Source organism: Lolium perenne, unplaced genomic scaffold (genome assembly GCF_019359855.2).
Source record: "Lolium perenne isolate Kyuss_39 unplaced genomic scaffold, Kyuss_2.0 unplaced48, whole genome shotgun sequence".
NCBI lineage: Eukaryota > Viridiplantae > Streptophyta > Magnoliopsida > Poales > Poaceae > Lolium > Lolium perenne.
The window spans coordinates 215,001-233,932 of NW_027249006.1; the positions used below are offsets into that span (position 1 = coordinate 215,001).

Consider the following 18,932-nt stretch of genomic DNA (forward strand, 5'->3'; position numbering starts at 1 on the left):
ATATACCTATTTACATAACAAATCCGATGGTAGGTCGCAAATTGGGGGAATTCGTGCCTACTCGGCATTTCACGAGTTATGAAAATGCAAGAAAGGATACTAAATCTCGCCGTTAACTGAATTCAGAATAGAAAGATTATGAATAAACAAAGAAATACCCAATATCTTGCTAGAACAAGATATTGGGTATTTCTTTGTTTTATTTCTTCAAAAATTCCTATATGTTAGCAGAAAAACCTTATCCATTAAGAGATGGAACTTCAAGAGCAGCTAGGTCTAGAGGGAAGTTGTGAGCATTACGTTCGTGCATTACTTCCATACCAAGATTAGCTCGGTTGATGATATCAGCCCAAGTATTAATAACGCGACCTTGACTATCAACTACAGATTGGTTGAAATTGAAACCATTTAGGTTGAAAGCCATAGTACTAATACCTAAAGCAGTGAACCAGATTCCTACTACAGGCCAAGCAGCCAAGAAGAAGTGTAAAGAACGAGAGTTGTTGAAACTAGCATATTGGAAGATTAATCGGCCAAAATAACCATGAGCAGCCACAATATTATAAGTCTCTTCCTCTTGACCAAATTTGTAACCCTCATTAGCAGATTCATTTTCAGTAGTTTCCCTGATCAAACTAGAGGTTACCAAGGAACCATGCATAGCACTAAATAGGGAGCCGCCGAATACACCAGCTACACCTAACATGTGGAATGGATGCATAAGGATGTTGTGCTCTGCCTGGAATACAATCATAAAGTTGAAAGTACCAGATATTCCTAAAGGCATACCATCAGAGAAGCTTCCTTGACCAATAGGGTAAATCAAGAAAACAGCAGTAGCAGCCGCAACAGGAGCTGAGTATGCAACAGCAATCCAAGGACGCATACCCAAACGGAAACTAAGTTCCCACTCACGACCCATATAACAAGCTACACCAAGTAAGAAGTGTAGAACAATTAGCTCATAAGGACCACCATTGTATAACCACTCATCAACAGATGCAGCTTCCCAAATTGGGTAAAAGTGCAATCCGATCGCCGCCGAAGTAGGAATAATAGCACCAGAGATAATATTGTTTCCATAAAGTAAAGAACCAGAAACAGGCTCACGAATACCATCAATATCTACTGGAGGGGCAGCGATGAAGGCGATAATAAATACAGAAGTTGCGGTCAATAAAGTAGGGATCATCAAAACACCGAACCATCCGATGTAAAGACGGTTTTCAGTGCTAGTTATCCAGTTGCAGAAGCGACCCCACAGGCTTGTACTTTCGCGTCTCTCTAAAATTGCAGTCATGGTAAGATCTTGGTTTATTCAAATTGCAAGGACTCCCAAGCACACATATTAACTATAAATAATATAGATAATAGAAGGCTTGTTATTTAACAGTATAACATAGACTATATACCAATGTCAACCAAATCAGCTCAAGGATTGGATATCCATATAGCTAAATTAACCAAACAAAAAATTTTGTAAATGAAGTGAGTCCAAGTTAAAAACTAAGATTGGTCTTTTTTATTTTCCATATGGGTTGCCCGGGACTCGAACCCGGAACTAGTCGGATGGAGTAGATAATTGGTCCTTGTTACAATAGAGAAAAACCCCTCCCCAAATCGTGCTTGCATTTTTCATTGCACACGACTTTCCCTATGTAGAAATAGCCTATTTCTATTCCAAAGAGGAAGTTCTACTAATTTTTTAGTTTTTTTTATTTTTTATTCGTAAATTAGTAAGTGGATTCGCCTCCTCTTTATTATAATAATTTATTATAATAAAAAGAACATTTCAGAATGCAAAATATGAAAGTTTTATCTTGATCATTTATCAACCCTTTTCTGTTTATTAGTTCTGTTTAATGATTAATTAAGAGGCTTCACCAGGTCGTTGATACGTATAATATCAAAATACCAAATACGCTCACTGTGTGATCCACGGAAAGAACAAAGGGTTGTTTTGGTGAACATCAAAGAAAACACTAGCTCTTCTTCGGTAAAAAATTCTTCTAAAAATGCCGAACCTAATCGTTGCATAAAAGTTCGTACCGTGCTTTTATGTTTACGAGCTAAAGTTCTAGCGCATGAAAGTCGAAGTATATACTTTAGTCGATACAAAGTCCGTTTTTTTGAAGATCCACTATGATAATGAAAAAGATTTCTACATATCCGACCAAATCGATCAAGAATATCCCAATCTGATAAATCTGTCCAAATGGGTTTACTAATAGGATGGCCCGATCCAGTACAAAATTGAGCTTTTGATAAGTATCCTATGAGGGCAGTAGCGGGAACTATGGTATCCAATTTTTGGATTAGAGTATCTATTAGAAATGAATTATCCAGCATTTGATTCTTTACTAAGAAAGGACTTTTTGGTACACTTGAAAGGTACCCCATAAAATCAAAGCAAGAGTTTGCTAATTGGTTTAGATGGATCCTTCGCGGCTGAGTCCAAAAAGAGAAACAATATTGCCACAAATTGATAAGATACCATTTCCATTTTTTGTTCAAAAAAGGAGTACCTTTTGATGCAAAAAGGGCCTTTCCTTGATATCGAACATAATGCATAAGAGGATCCATAAAAAACCATATAGTTTTCCTAAAAAAACCAGGATACATTATCCAAAAATGTTCCATCTTCTTAGAAAAGTGGATTCGTTCCAAAAAGTTCCTGAAGCTGCTAATGGTAAGCAAGAAGATTGTTTACGAAGAAACAACAAGAAAAATTCATATTCTGATACATAAGAGTTATATAGGAATCGAAATAGTCTTTTATTTTCTTTTTTTAAAAGAAAAATAGATTTCATTGAAGTAATAAAACTATTCCAATTTGAATAATTGTTGAGAAAGAATCGCAATAAATGCAAAGATGGAACATCTTGGATACGGTATTGAAGGAGTTGAACCAAGATTTCCAAATGGATAGGATAGGGTATTTCTATATGTGATAAATAATCCAAATGCACAAATTTGTCTTCTAAAAAGGAAAATATTGAATGAATAGAGTGTAAATTCTGAAACTTGGGTATCTCTTTTTCTTTCGGGCAAGGTAATTCTCGTAGCGAGAATGGAGTTTCTACAACGATCGCAAATCCCTCAGATAGAATCTGAGAATAAAACTCAGAATAAAAACCAATTTTGTAATCCAACAATCGATCCTGGTTAGGATGATTAACCGAGTTCATCCAAAAACTCTGCTGATACATTCGAATAATTAAACGTTTCACAAGTAGTGAACTAAATTTCTTGTTATTACAACTAAATATTTCCACAGGTTCGAAATCATTTAATCCATAATCATGGGCAAATGCATAAATATACTCCTGAAAGAGTAGTGGGTAGACAAAGTATTGTTGACGAGATTTGTGTTTTTCTGAATACCCTTCGAATTTTTCCATTTGTATTTCTACTTGAATCATAGAGAAGAAGAATTTCTTGGTTTATCAAATGATGATACATAGTGCAATATGGTCAGAACAGGGTATTTTTGAATACAAACCCTGGAAAGAAAGGTAGTCTAATCCACAGATCTTTTTCCGCTCCTTTTCTACCCAATTAGTTTATGTTTGTTCTAAATTACAAAAGAGAACAGAACAAATTTTTTATTTTTGCAGGCCAATTGCTCTTTTGACTTTGGAATAGAGCCTCTTTATCAATATACTGCTTCTTTTACACATTCAATCCATAATATCCCTTATTCAATTCATAATTAATAATAATTAGGATTTCTAAAAATAAAGAAAAAAAAAAAGGGTCCACTCATGGGAAAACCCAACCTTTCCCCGCATCCGGCACTAATCTATTTTTAACGTCTAATTAGAGCGGGGAATCTTTCCAATTTGGAAGTTAAGCTCGTTGCTTTTTATTTTACCAGAATTGGAGCCAAGCTCTATCCATTTATTCACTAGACCCAGAAAATCGTAATTTTTATTCCATAAAAAAAAGAAATTGATTTTTTTACGACATGCTATTTTTTCCATTCATTACCCTTGAGGATCAGTCGTGGTCTTCTAGACTCTACCAAGAGTCTGGACGAATTTGTTGCTCCATCCAAATGTGTAAAAGATCATAGTCGCACTTAAAAGCCGAGTACTCTACCATTGAGTTAGCAACCCAGATAAAAAAAGATCTTAGATACGATCGAAATCCAAAAATCAATGGAATTACACCGCCCGCTTCTGTCAAAACATTGAATTAGCAAGACATCAAAAGAAAGAATTTATCGACCATGAAAAACACTCAAATGCCAAAATGAACAGGTCCGGTTAAATTCCATTAAGGTTAAAAAAAGAACGACCCCAACCAACCACGATGGCAAAACGCTCCTTTTTTTAGCTATTTTTATTTTAATAAAAAAAATCTTGTATGAAAATACATGCAAGAGGAACACCCTTATCATTTGAGCGAAGTGTAGGCAGAAAAATATAAATATGCAGTAAGGTCTATTGAACAAATAGAATTTGTAGGAGGATAAAGAGACCTATCTATCTACAAATTCTATTTGTTCAATAGACCTTTGTCAATGGAAATACAATGGTAAGAAAACAAATTAGATAGAAAAAGTAAATAAAATAGGGGCTTATATTGGATTGGCACGACATAAATCCAAATAGGACTAAGAAGGAGGTAAATTATGTCTAAATAATTAGAGAACGAGGAATACTAGTGATCTTCTTCTACTTTATTTATTCATTTAGTTCTTCAATAAACTCAAAGTTCTTTCTTTTTCTTTAAAGAATTCTGCCTTCCTTAAAATATCATAAACAGTTCTTGTCGGTTGAGCACCCTTTTCAAGGAAATAGAGAATAGCTGGAACATTTAAACAAGTTTGATTCTTTATCGGATCATAAAAACCTACTTTTCGAAGATCTCTTCCTTCTCTTCGAGATCGGACATCAATTGCAACGATTCGATAGACAGCTTATTGGGATAGAGGTAGATAAATAACGCCCCCCCCTAGAAACGTATAGGAGGTTTTCTCCTCATACGGCTCGAGAAAATGATTTGAATTTCTGTCTATAGTCTATAGTAATAGAAATTAGACTATGACGTGCATTAATTTCCTTACAGAAAAAACAAATTTCATTTATACTCATGACTCAAGTTGGCTAATTTTGACTGACAGACTTCAAAGACTAAATCCTTCCAAAATTTTTGAGTCGTCTCTAAACTCTTTTCTTTGTCTCATTTCGAGCGAATTTACTTTTATCCCTTATTCTGATCCAATTCTGTTGTTGAGACAATTGAAAATTGTGTTTACTTGTTCTGGAATCCTTTATCTTTGATTTGTGAAATCCTTGGGTTTAGACATTACTTCGGGAATTTCTATTCTTTTTTCTTTCAAAAGAGTAGCAACATACCCTCTTTTTCTTATTTCCTTCGATAAAGCATATCCCTCTTATATAGAAATCAAATAAGCCGGATTAATTCTGATATACTTTTAATTGAAAGAGTTTTCCCTATCTTCAAAAAGAGGACTTTCTTCTTATTTTAACCTTTCTATTTTTATATTAAGGATAGACTGACAAAGTTGGCCTAATTTATTAGTTTTCACTAACCCTAGATTCTTTCCCTTGATAAAAAATAAATTCTATTCGAGCTCGAGCTCCATCGTGTACTATAATTACTTAAAAACAAACAACCCAGCGCAAATTTGGTTCGGGAGGAATAGAACAGACTATGTCGAGCCAAGAGCATTTTCATTACTATGGAAAATGATGGATAGCAAAATCCACAATTGATCATGTCCTTCAAGTCGCACGTTGCTTTCTACCACATCGTTTTAAACGAAGTTTTACCATAACAAACATTCCTCTTTTCAGTGCAAAGTGGTATAGAGAATTGATCCAATATGGATGGAATCGTGAATAGTCATTGGTTTAGTTTTGTGTATACTAATTCAAACTTGCTGTATATGGAGTAATATGGATAAAAGAAAGTAAGTTTTTATTGGGAAAGCCTCCGATCCTATTTATTTAAGCCCATATTATATCATATGAATGAAACATAGTTCGAAAAAGACGACTAAACGGGTTTGCTTAAGACTTATTTATTATTAATATTAACCACCAGACGGCTCGAGATCATCAATTTTGAAGTGAGAAGAGAAGGATCCACTCTTCCCCAATAAATAAACTATCAACCTTCAAAAAAGTTTAATTAATTTAATTACTATATTAGAATTAGATTAGCAATATATTTCTTTCCTTTAGAATTAGATTAGCAATATATTTCTTTCCTTAAGAAAAAAAAAGAACTATAGTAACTAACATAAAATACTCCAATGAAAACATTGAAAGTTTTTGATAGTTAGAGAATTCTCGTACTTCCGTACTTCTTCGCCTTGAATACAAAAAAAGTAAGAAAAAATATGATTAAGTGAATTTAAGTGATTTATAGTAGAAGCATATCCTAAATGTGACTGATAGACACAATTTTTTCATGAAAATAAAGATATTCAATTTGATTTGACTGGACTTAAGACTTTATTATGTTTTCTGAGAAAGAAAGTGAATGCTTAGAAATGCCTCTAATCTAAGAGTTCATAAGATACCATTATTCTCTTTAATAAATTAATAAACTTTTGTCTTTTGCGGAGCACTATCAGAAACAATCTGGGACGGAAGGATTCGAACCTCCGAGTAACGGGACCAAAACCCGCTGCCTTACCACTTGGCCACGCCCCATTTCGTTTTATGCGACACTAATAAACACTATTATGTTTATTTGTTATTCGTCAATCCCATTTCAATTATATAAAAAATGAGGAATATTCTCTTGCTAGTATTCTAGACATGCAGATAATATAGAATCAAAAAATGCATTGATCATTACATGGAATTCTATTAAGATATTATATGAAAGTCGAATTTATTCCACTCACATTCGAGAGTGCGAATACAAGGAGGTATTTTGTGTTTGGGAAAGTACGAAGAAAAAAGATTTTGAATCTGCCTTCTCCTTTTTCCCTTAGAAAAATAACTCAATCAAAATCCAATTATTTACTCTACAAGAATGAAATGCTTGTTATGCCTAATATACTTAGTTTAACCTGTATCTTTTTTAATTCTGTTCTTTATCCGACTAGTTTTTTCTTTGCCAAATTGCCCGAAGCTTATGCTATTTTCAACCCCATCGTGGATGTTATGCCTGTCATACCTCTATTCTTTTTTCTATTAGCCTTTGTTTGGCAAGCTGCTGTAAGTTTTCGATGAAATGTTTAGTACTCTATCCTATCTACCAAATTGAATGGTGTTTTCATTCCAAAAAATGAAAAAAAAAATGGGTAAAAGGCGAGAACTTTTATATTTTTATATTATGAACCTTCAACTCTAAAATGCAAATTCTTCTACATTGAATGGATAGCTGCATCAATAAATTTTGATCAGCCTTTCTACCCTTCTGCACCTACGTTGAGCAGGTTTAGGTACCTACACAATACCTAACAATATTTTTTATATTGATAAGAGTGCTTATTATAAATGAATTCTTCCAATTTTTTTTCAAGAATTCATTTTTGCATTTTGAACTATAAAAATAAAAAATAAACAAAATTCATCGTAGTGGATCCATGTGGTAAGGAAAAACTGGTAATCTATTCCTTAAAAAAAATCTTGGAGATTATGTAATGCTTACTCTCAAACTTTTTGTTTATACAGTAGTAATATTTTTTGTTTCCCTATTTATCTTTGGATTCTTATCTAATGACCCAGGACGGAATCCTGGGCGCGAGGAGTAAAAATTCCATTTTTTTTTCATTTTTTCTTACAAATTGGATTTGGTTCGTACATTTATCTATGAGCAAATCCGGGGGTCAGAATTCCTTCCAATTTGAAAGTCCAAAATGATCCGAGGGAGCGGAAAGAGAGGGATTCGAACCCTCGGTACAAAAAAATTGTACAACGGATTAGCAATCCGCCGCTTTAGTCCACTCAGCCATCTCTCCCTGTTCCAAATCAAAAGGTTTACGTGATATGATAGAGACAAGAAATAAGGATTGCAAAAACCCTTTTTTTTTCTTTCAAAAGTATATAAAAATTATATTGCCAATTCCATTTTAGTTCTATTCTTTTTTCTTAATGTTAATAAAAAAAATAAGAAAATTCTTGTTTTTTCTTTCTAAAAACCAATATCGGCCGAGAGACAATCAGATAGATTTTCTCTTTAGCGGGCATTTCCCTATAAGACTTGTTATAATAAAACAAGCAGGTTATATATAAAAAAAAGAAAAAACGCTTTTTTGTCGATTGTCAATTATTTATCAAGAAAGCAAAAAGGGTTCTTATCAAACCCAACATAAAATTGGAAAGAACCATAAAGTAAGTAGATCTGACTCCTTGAATAATGCCTCTATCCGCTATTCTGATATATAAATTCGATGTGGATCAAATTGTATAAGCGAATTTTTTTTTATTTCCTTAGACTTATACCGCGCAAGACAAGAATTTTTTTTATTTACGATTTTATATTCTTGTTACTAGATGTTCTATAGGAATAAGAAGAAATCGCAACTCCTTTCCGCTACACATAAAAATAGATTTCGAAAGTCCTTTTTTTTTTAGAATCCTCCTTTTCTGTTCTTCCACCCATGAAATAGAGAGGGAATGAGAATATAGGGGTTACTTTTATTTTCATTTTTCCCTTAAAAGATAGGCTTTCAAATTTCAAATAGGAGTCATGGAATAATGCTGAATTGAAATGTTTATTTCTAGAGTATAAGAAAAACAAATCGAATAAAATTCATGGATTTACCACGACCCCGGTTGTGCCTCCATAGATAAAAATAAAAAATTTATATCTTCGAGACCATTGAAAAAGGGCATTGAACGAGAAACAAATCGTCCACAGATAATAAAACTATCATATGCCTTGGAAGTGACGTGAGGTGCTCGGAAATGGTTGAAGTAATTGAATAGGAGGATCACTATGACTATAGTCCTTGGTAGAGTTCCTAAAGAAGAAAATGATCTATTTGATACTATGGATGACTGGTTACGAAGGGACCGTTTCGTTTTTGTAGGATGGTCTGGCCTATTGCTCTTTCCTTGTGCTTATTTCGCTTTAGGGGGTTGGTTTACAGGGACAACTTTTGTAACTTCTTGGTATACCCATGGATTGGCTAGTTCCTATTTGGAAGGTTGTAATTTCTTAACCGCAGCAGTTTCTACCCCTGCCAATAGTTTAGCACACTCTTTGTTGCTACTATGGGGGCCGGAAGCACAAGGAGATTTTACTCGTTGGTGTCAATTAGGCGGTTTATGGACGTTTGTAGCTCTCCACGGGGCTTTTGCACTAATAGGTTTCATGTTACGCCAATTTGAACTTGCTCGGTCTGTTCAATTGCGGCCTTATAATGCAATCTCATTCTCTGGTCCAATCGCGGTTTTTGTTTCTGTATTCCTTATTTATCCACTGGGGCAATCTGGTTGGTTCTTTGCGCCGAGTTTTGGCGTAGCAGCAATATTTCGATTCATCCTTTTCTTCCAAGGATTTCATAATTGGACGTTGAACCCATTTCATATGATGGGAGTTGCCGGAGTATTAGGCGCGGCTCTGCTATGCGCTATTCATGGAGCGACCGTAGAAAACACTCTATTTGAGGACGGTGATGGTGCAAATACCTTCCGCGCTTTTAACCCAACTCAAGCTGAAGAAACTTATTCAATGGTCACGGCTAACCGCTTTTGGTCCCAAATCTTTGGTGTTGCTTTTTCCAATAAACGTTGGTTACATTTCTTTATGCTATTTGTACCCGTCACCGGTTTATGGATGAGTGCTATTGGCGTAGTAGGCCTGGCTCTGAACTTACGTGCCTATGACTTTGTTTCCCAGGAAATCCGTGCAGCGGAAGATCCTGAATTTGAGACTTTCTACACCAAAAATATTCTTTTAAACGAGGGTATTCGTGCGTGGATGGCAGCTCAGGATCAGCCTCATGAAAATCTTATATTCCCTGAGGAGGTTCTACCACGTGGAAACGCTCTTTAATGGAACTTTCGTTTTAGCTGGTCGTGACCAAGAAACCACCGGCTTTGCTTGGTGGGCTGGGAATGCCAGACTTATCAATTTGTCCGGTAAGCTACTTGGAGCTCACGTAGCTCATGCCGGATTAATCGTATTCTGGGCCGGAGCAATGAACCTATTTGAAGTGGCTCATTTCGTACCAGAAAAGCCCATGTATGAACAAGGCTTAATTTTACTTCCACACTTAGCTACTCTAGGTTGGGGAGTAGGACCAGGGGGAGAAGTTCTAGATACTTTTCCGTACTTTGTATCTGGAGTACTTCACCTAATTTCCTCCGCAGTCTTAGGCTTCGGTGGCATTTATCACGCGCTTCTGGGCCCTGAGACTCTTGAGGAATCTTTTCCATTTTTTGGTTATGTATGGAAAGATAGAAATAAAATGACTACAATTTTGGGTATTCACTTAATTTTGTTAGGTCTAGGTTCTTTTCTTTTAGTACTTAAGGCTCTTTATTTTGGCGGTGTATATGATACCTGGGCCCCTGGGGGGGGAGATGTAAGAAAGATTACCAATTTGACTCTTAGCCCCAGTGTTATATTTGGTTATTTACTAAAATCTCCTTTTGGGGGAGAAGGGTGGATTGTTAGTGTGGATGATTTAGAAGATATAATTGGTGGACATGTATGGTTGGGTTTCATTTGTGTATTTGGCGGAATTTGGCATATCTTAACCAAACCCTTTGCATGGGCTCGCCGTGCATTTGTATGGTCTGGAGAAGCTTACTTGTCTTATAGTTTAGCTGCTTTATCTGTCTTTGGTTTTATCGCTTGTTGTTTTGTATGGTTCAATAATACGGCTTATCCGAGTGAGTTTTATGGACCCACCGGGCCAGAAGCTTCTCAAGCTCAGGCATTTACTTTTCTAGTTAGAGATCAGCGTCTTGGAGCTAATGTGGGATCTGCTCAAGGACCCACAGGTTTAGGTAAATATCTAATGCGTTCCCCAACTGGGGAGGTTATCTTTGGAGGGGAAACTATGCGTTTTTGGGACCTTCGCGCTCCATGGTTAGAACCTCTAAGGGGCCCCAATGGTTTGGACTTGAATAGGTTGAAAAAAGATATACAACCTTGGCAAGAACGACGTTCAGCAGAATATATGACCCACGCCCCTTTAGGCTCTTTAAATTCTGTGGGTGGCGTAGCTACCGAGATCAATGCAGTTAATTATGTCTCTCCTAGAAGTTGGTTATCAACTTCTCATTTTGTTCTAGGATTCTTCTTTTTTGTGGGCCATTTGTGGCATGCAGGAAGAGCCCGAGCTGCTGCAGCAGGTTTTGAAAAGGGAATCGATCGTGATTTGGAACCTGTTCTTTACATGAATCCTCTTAACTAAGATTTTCTTATTTATACCTGTTCTAATGTTTTATTTTTTTCTGTTCTGGCTCGGTTATTCCATCTAGCCGAGCCATTCATTCCTTTTTATGAAAGAAAGATAAGGGACAGAATAAAGATAAAAAATTCAAGAAACAAGCATATTCAATAAGCAAAAGGAGAGAGAGGGATTCGAACCCTCGATAGTTCCTAGAACTATACCGGTTTTCAAGACCGGAGCTATCAACCACTCAGCCATCTCTCCACAGCCTAATCCCTATTTTACTCGTACAAGTAGAACATAGCCATATAAAAAGATCTACTAACCCCTAGAAAGATCTCAGATGCAAGTCCCTTTTCGACATATCTCTGTATACTGTATACACAGATACATGATCCGCTATACCAGCTTGTGAAATAAAGACTAAATCCCCTCTCCTCACCCCCATATGCAAATAAAAAAAGCGGTTAAGTAAAAAAAAAAGTTTTAATTAAAGAGAAGAATCAATGGATTCATGATTAAACCCCTCCTACTTCTTGTATTTTTTTACAATTTTGGTTAAGTGAGGGATCAAATATGTAGTCAACTTTATTTGATGGTAGTTTGGAGGATTAGAAATATGACTATTGCTTTCCAATTAGCTGTTTTTGCATTAATTGCGACTTCCTCAGTCTTAGTAATTAGTGTACCCCTTGTATTTGCTTCTCCTGATGGTTGGTCAAATAATAAAAACGTTGTATTTTCCGGTACATCATTATGGATTGGACTAGTCTTTCTCGTAGCTATTCTAAATTCTCTCATTTCTTAAATTTGTTTAGTATTTAGTAGCCCGATACAAAATAAATAAAAAGGCCATTTCTTGAAAAAAAAATTTCGAATAGTGAGACGCATTAAAATTAAAACGCAATTTGCATTCTGAATTGCTAGTTCTTCTCTTTCAGTATTACGAAATTCCAGTCCCATTAGAATATTCATTGACAGACAATAAAAATAAGGAAAACTCTAATATAATAGAAAATGAAACGAAACGGTCGACCCAGACATAGACGGTCGACCCAAGTGGATATACGCTATAAAATATATAGCGTAGCGAGCGTAGTTCAATGGTAAAACATCTCCTTGCCAAGGAGAAGATACGGGTTCGATTCCCGCCGCTCGCCCACTTAATTTAGTAAAGTACTATGATAAAAAGTTTAGTTTAGTTGACTGTTTAACTACTTATATTAAATTAAGTATTAATTAGAATTAGGTGCTAGTCTAGTACCGTATCCCTTACTATTCTTACCCTTCTTTTGCATCCCACTCAAAAAAAGGGGGCGCTACAGAGCCGGAAAGGGCTACCTAAATCAGGTATTTACTAAGACAAACAAATCGGGTATTCACTAAGACAAACAACTGGCAAACTGCTTTTAAAGAGGAGGACTGCGCCTTTACTTTCATTTCATTTTTCTTTTCCGCAAGGTCGGGAGGGGTCCTGCATGTTCTTCTTGTGGAGGTAAGTGCCTTCGCAAACTGCTCAATTTTGCCCTCTAGGGCCGGGAACTCGTGAATAAAAGTTGGCCCAAAGAAAGAGAATAGTCCTTTTATTTTTATATAGACTGCTAAGTTAAGTGCGGAGACGGGAATCGAACCCGTGACCTCAAGGTTATGAGCCTCGTGAGCTACCAAACTGCTCTACTCCGCTCTGGAGTACCAAAAACTGGTGGACAAAAAAGGTTGAATACAGGCCTTTACCATGTCTAGACAAAAGGAATACTCCTTTTATAGAGAATGGAGCGGGTAGCGGGAATCGAACCCGCATCGTTAGCTTGGAAGGCTAGGGGTTATAGTCGACGTTGATTTATTATTTTTAACGTCTCTAATTCAAAACCGAACATGAAATTTTTATTTCATTCGGCTCCTTTATGGATATTCCCACCACTTAACATCTATGTCAGCTTTTCTATTTGAATGGAACCAAAAGCTCTCTGCTTTCTAGATGATCCTTATAGAATAGGAGATAGAAATTCTATCTAAATCCATCTAATCTACTTATCTTCGTTCCCTAATTTCATTCAAGGGATCCTGAGGAAAAGAATTGAGTTTCCACCGAGCTGGAACAATATGCTGATGGTTCTAGTAAACCAAAACTATCGTTTTTTAGCTATTTGGCTTCCTTATTCCTTTTTTAACAAAAGAAGATTTAGTTACGATTGGAAATAAACTTTTTTGTATCTTCAGCCATAGATCCTTTACTCATATTTTAAAAATTGGAATACTTAAAATCCAATGCAAAATTATGCTTCGCGACTCTGTACTCATAATCCAATTTGTATTTTGGATGCAATTTCCATTAGTCTTTGGATACAAATCGCGAGAATGTATATTCTTCCTCAATATGCTATTGAGAGGAAAAGGATTAAATCCTTTATAAGAACTAAAGTTTTCATCGGAATAGAAAAAACTTAAGGATGCCTTAAGTATATCATTTCAAATTCAGTTATTAATAGAACGAATCACACTTTTACCACTAAACTATACCCGCTACATGTAGATTATGATATAAACAGTACCCTTTGTCAAGCATATCCAAAGGTTAATGACACTGAGCCGTTGGTATTTCTACTTGGATCGCTGGCCTTTACTTTAGGATTTAGATAGCCCCTCCCCTCTGGTATATAAAATACTTACATCTTTTCTTACCATGCCAATAGCTTCTGAATCAAATGTATGTATTTCAATTAGGATCCTATTCTACGGTTACGACTACAATGATCATTATTTACTTTGCGAGGACGTAAGTGCGCGAGACTGCTGTACTGAATAGTTTTATTATTCCTCCAATATACATACACCAGGGGATATAGGAGGTAACACTGTCCCTATAAATTCCTTTTTTCCTTTCCTTTTTTGTTCAATTCTAAACAAAAAAATTATGGAGGATGTTTCCCCGCTTATCATTAAGTCCGAGCCGTAGAGAAAGTCTATAGCTTGATAGAAGTAAGAAACAAAGAGTCATCAGTTAAAGAAAAAACAGACAGGACCGACGGATTTACCTGATGTAAAGAAGATCCTAAAAGTATCCGGTTAGTCGATTCTCTTCATTTATCACTTTCCTCTCTCTCCTTTTTTCCACTAACTCAATTCTAGTTTATTGGATTCTTGTTTAAAAGAATCAAAATAGAACTAAGAACACATAAAAAAGAGCATAGAAGATCAAGACCATTACCAAATGTTCCCCCCAAGACTCATATTGGGTATCTATTCCCTTTCTTTTCCCGTTAGGATCGGAAATCTTAGAAATCTTATATTTTGCATATCCATATACCATGGAATTCTTAGGGTTCCAGAATATGCTTATTTTACTAGTCTTCGGAAACGGAAAACCCTGAACCAAGAAGATTTAGGTATGTAGGGTATGGTTTTTTTATTGTGTCCACTCTTTCTTCACGTATTTTATTATATAAAAATAAAATATTTATATAAAATAAAAATAAAAAAACCTCTACTTTAGTTTTGAGTTTTGTGCAATTTGTGCAAGTTATAAGCAAGATTTTGGGCTCTCAAGATTTTGAACCTTGTCATGACTAAACTTCTATATATCGATATATAGATATATAATCTCTACATCTCTATGTATACATATATTATGTACATTATGCAGTAGATCCATAATGGGAAATCAAATGGCTAAATTTTTTTTTAATAAAAAGCCCTTTTAACTCAGTGGTAGAGTAATGCCATGGTAAGGCATAAGTCATCGGTTCAAATCCGATAAAGGGCTTTTAAAATTAGTGGTAGAGTAATGCCGTGCTAAGACGTAAGTCCTCGGTTCGAATCTGATAGAATACTTTATCTACTAAAATTCATTCACTTTTTTCTTTGTTTTTGAAACTTTCTCCATTTTTTATAGAATTTTATGACTTAGTGCGGGATGCATTCATTTTGGGTCTGAACACTAAATAAAGCAAAAAAAAAAAAAAAGAAATTGTACTCTTTTTCATCTTAGATCAATCAAATAACTACCTGTACTGAACTAATACTAATATAGATATAGAATCCCTCCTATTTCATAATCCATTCTTATTCTATAACCCTTTAATTTAAATAAATTTCCCTAAAAAGTAGGGGATGGTCCATGAATTAATCTAACCATCAACTAAAAAAAACATAACGGAAAAGTAGGAAAAACTCTTTGCTTTGGATCTAGTTATACTTTGCGAGTATATTGACAATTCCAATAAACTGCTCATACTATGATTATAGTATAATCACAGTATAATCACGAGCGGTTGTATATGGCCTTATCGTCTAGTGATGCCCCTATCGTCTAGTGGTTCAGGACATCTCTCTTTCAAGGAGGCAGCGGGGATTCGACTTCCCCTGGGGGTAGGGAGTATTTTGAAAGGAGATTAATCATAGATTATCAAAAATCCTAGAATAAATTCTTCCTGGGTCGATGCCCGAGCGGTTAATGGGGACGGACTGTAAATTCGTTGACGATATGTCTACGCTGGTTCAAATCCAGCTCGGCCCAAAAATTTAGGACTTCGTGAATATGAACTAAATCCTTTTGATTTTCTTCCATTCCATAAAATAAAATGTCAGATCTCTGATCTATAGAAATAAAAGATAAAGAAAAAAGGGAGAAATTGGATTTCTAACCCATATCTCTCTCATTCCTTTCTTACAAACAAAATAGTTTTTCTTATTGAAGGGTGAATTATTATCCATTTTTAGTGAGAAAAAATCACGACATACTAGATTATGTCACTCTCACTATAACCACCTGATAATATGTGGGTGTGTAGTATATGATTCGTCTATTTCTTAGAGTAGGACAGACGAATCGAATCTTCTTATGGTTCTATTTAAGAATAGGTATGCCATACACCCCGCGGGGATTGTAGTTCAATTGGTCAGAGCACCGCCCTGTCAAGGCGGAAGCTGCGGGTTCGAGCCCCGTCAGTCCCGAACTAGGGTTCAATGAATGGAGAAATTCATATTTCCTTTTTATTTAAGACCTCTTTTGCCCATCTCAGTTCTACTGCTTATTTGGATGTCTATGTGACCCATAGAAAGTTGGTCATATAATACATACATACAATTATGTATGTATAACTATAAGAAAAAGGAGGGGGAATTAGATAAGATTAAGAAAGATCGTGGATTAGAGGTATAGAAAATAAAAGTGGAAAAAGATTAAAAAAATAGGGAATTCCTAACCCAATCAAAAAAACCATTTTGGTCTTAGTATGGATAGAGGATCTTCCTATTACTATTCCACTCTCAACTATGAATTGATTTGATAGATCCGATATTCATAATATTGAATTGATTCAGTATTATCAGAATGCAAACCCTACCCTTGAATTTACAGGATACCCCTTTTTCCTCTCCATGGGATTACATCCCGAGTTATTGTGAAAATAAAAAATAAAGAGGTTATGGAAGTCAATATTCTCGCATTTATTGCTACTGCACTGTTCATTCTAATTCCTACTGCTTTTTTACTTATTATTTATGTAAAAACAGTCAGCCAAAATGATTAATTGGAATTCTAATTAATCATTGAAGACATCCAAAAAGGGATTAAATAAAAAAAATCCAAGTCTTAAATGAAAGGATCTGGTTGGAATCTTAAAGTGTGGTAGAAAAAACTACATATAGTTTTTTCTACCACACTTTAGAGTTTTTCTATTATATTATCGGAATGAAACTAAAGAAAAAGATTAAAGAATAATGTTTGACAAAATGATTAATGCAAAATGATCAATTAAAGAAAAGAGTTTATACAACAATTCGATTACTCAATCAATTAGTAGTATCCCTAGAGTCCACTCCTCCCCCATACTACTAGTGAAAGAGAGAATGTAAAGACTACCATTAAAGCAGCCCAAGCGAGACTTACTATATCCATCTAAATTATGTCTCCTATTTCTATGAAGGAATTATTCTACTATTGATCAATAATCATAGTGGAATCAAGGGTACAGAGTCAAAAAGGGACTCTCCCCTAAGGCTATGGATCAATCAGTTCAAGGAATTTACCCCTAACAAATTCTTATAGGAATTCCGATAGAATTAGAGAGCATTAAGTATAAATACGATACATAGCCCTTTTTTTTTCATTAAAAAATAGTACAGGAATGATGTCCTGAATAGAAGAAGCGGAAATAGGAATATTTTTGATTCCTTTTGTTTGTTACTCTTTTTTTATTTTTATAAGCAAAGGACGCCCAAATATACCATAAAATTATGGATAGATAAATATTTATTGGATACTATACCTACCTTACCCATGTTTATTTTTGACCTAAAGCCTACAGCCCTGCTTTCTATCATTCTATGAAAGAATGAAGAGACTTTATCCACAACACAAATCATAAATTAATTTATGATCGGCCTATTTAATCTGATTATCCCTCGAATAAGTAGTCCTTACTTTAGTGTATGTAGGTAAAATAAGATGTATGATAATGTATGATAATTAGGAAGTCTTGGTATTCCTTCACGGAGTCCCTTCTTCAATCTTAAATTGAAAAAAAAAGAAATGCCCCTTAGGGGCATTTCTTTGGATACCAAGATTTTTGGGATCTTAGCCTCGTCGTTTTCAATTCTCAAATCGAACCAATATCCCTATTGGTAACCATTTTGGCCACTACCCCCAAAACAAACCCTAGTTTGAGGATAGAACTATGGTATGGATTCTCAAAACCCAGTATCAGCAGGCCTAGTTACTCTCTTCCCCGAACTTATGCAGAGTACGAATTTATCGAGTTCGATCAGTACTATAAAACCTAAGTATTTTATTAAACTTAAGTATTTTATTGATGAGGCGGCACCCAGATTTGAACTGGGGATAAAGGATTTGCAGTCCCCTGCCTTACCGCTTGGCCATGCCGCCAAAAAATCCGAGGGAAAATCGAGAAAAGAGGAAGTATTCATCCACGTTTTCTTACGAAAAACCCTTTTATTTTGAATATAATTCTACTTACTTTTTTTCCAATCTAAAAAAAAAAAAGATTCCTGCTTTTTTTGCTCCAGTTTCTATTACTCTCTTCAATAGATTCTATCTTAAAACATACATTGTTAACACAATAAAACTTTCTGTTTCTTTCTATTGAGATTAAAAAGGAGAAAAAGTGGATTTATAGTCACAGGCTTAAAAATTCAGAACAAATTGGAACCATTAACTAGAATTCTATCTTTTTTTAATTGCAGTAGTGAACGACTCTTAAACTTAAATAGGTATTATCTCCCCCGTCCTTTTCTTTTAATGGCATAATAAAATTATTATGGCTTTATGCCTAATCCGTGTATAGATAAACTCTAGGCCTGAACAGCATTATTATCCAAAGATCCCCCTTATGTACATATCTCTATGGGGAATCGTGCTTTCATTTTTCAAAGCATTAAATATCTTGAATAAAAAAAAAGGAAATTTGCTCTGATATAGAGTATAACCTGACTATCTTGGTCTGTCCAAGTGAAAGAAATTACGATAAAAGAAAAGCATGGCTATGTGGAGAGGTAGATAACTAGATTGGCATGTACTTAAAAAAAGGACTTACTTTATTTTATAATTCTACAAGGAAATCCTAAATTTTATAGC

General features: G+C 35.1%; 2 long non-coding RNA genes and 8 other non-coding genes across 10 annotated transcripts in view; 5 read left to right on the forward strand and 5 right to left on the reverse strand.

Moving 5' to 3' along the window:
• Nucleotides 1-18,932, reverse strand: part of LOC139834385 (uncharacterized) — a 96,202-nt gene that overhangs the window by 12,828 nt on the left and 64,442 nt on the right. The window lies entirely within an intron of this gene.
• The window catches only part of LOC139834387 (uncharacterized), a 96,522-nt gene that overhangs the window by 3,144 nt on the left and 74,446 nt on the right, over nucleotides 1-18,932 (forward strand). The gene's annotated exons all lie outside the window — the stretch shown is intronic.
• On the reverse strand, nucleotides 7,861-7,948 carry TRNAS-GCU (transfer RNA serine (anticodon GCU)). The gene has a single exon. It is a non-coding gene; the product is annotated as a tRNA-Ser (tRNA).
• TRNAS-UGA (transfer RNA serine (anticodon UGA)) lies at nucleotides 11,515-11,602 on the reverse strand. The gene has a single exon. It is a non-coding gene; the product is annotated as a tRNA-Ser (tRNA).
• On the forward strand, nucleotides 12,428-12,498 carry TRNAG-GCC (transfer RNA glycine (anticodon GCC)). Its single transcript has one exon. It is a non-coding gene; the product is annotated as a tRNA-Gly (tRNA).
• On the reverse strand, nucleotides 12,949-13,022 carry TRNAM-CAU (transfer RNA methionine (anticodon CAU)). Its single transcript has one exon. It is a non-coding gene; the product is annotated as a tRNA-Met (tRNA).
• TRNAT-GGU (transfer RNA threonine (anticodon GGU)) lies at nucleotides 15,030-15,101 on the forward strand. The gene has a single exon. It is a non-coding gene; the product is annotated as a tRNA-Thr (tRNA).
• On the forward strand, nucleotides 15,771-15,854 carry TRNAY-GUA (transfer RNA tyrosine (anticodon GUA)). Its single transcript has one exon. It is a non-coding gene; the product is annotated as a tRNA-Tyr (tRNA).
• On the forward strand, nucleotides 16,218-16,291 carry TRNAD-GUC (transfer RNA aspartic acid (anticodon GUC)). The gene has a single exon. It is a non-coding gene; the product is annotated as a tRNA-Asp (tRNA).
• TRNAC-GCA (transfer RNA cysteine (anticodon GCA)) lies at nucleotides 18,154-18,224 on the reverse strand. Its single transcript has one exon. It is a non-coding gene; the product is annotated as a tRNA-Cys (tRNA).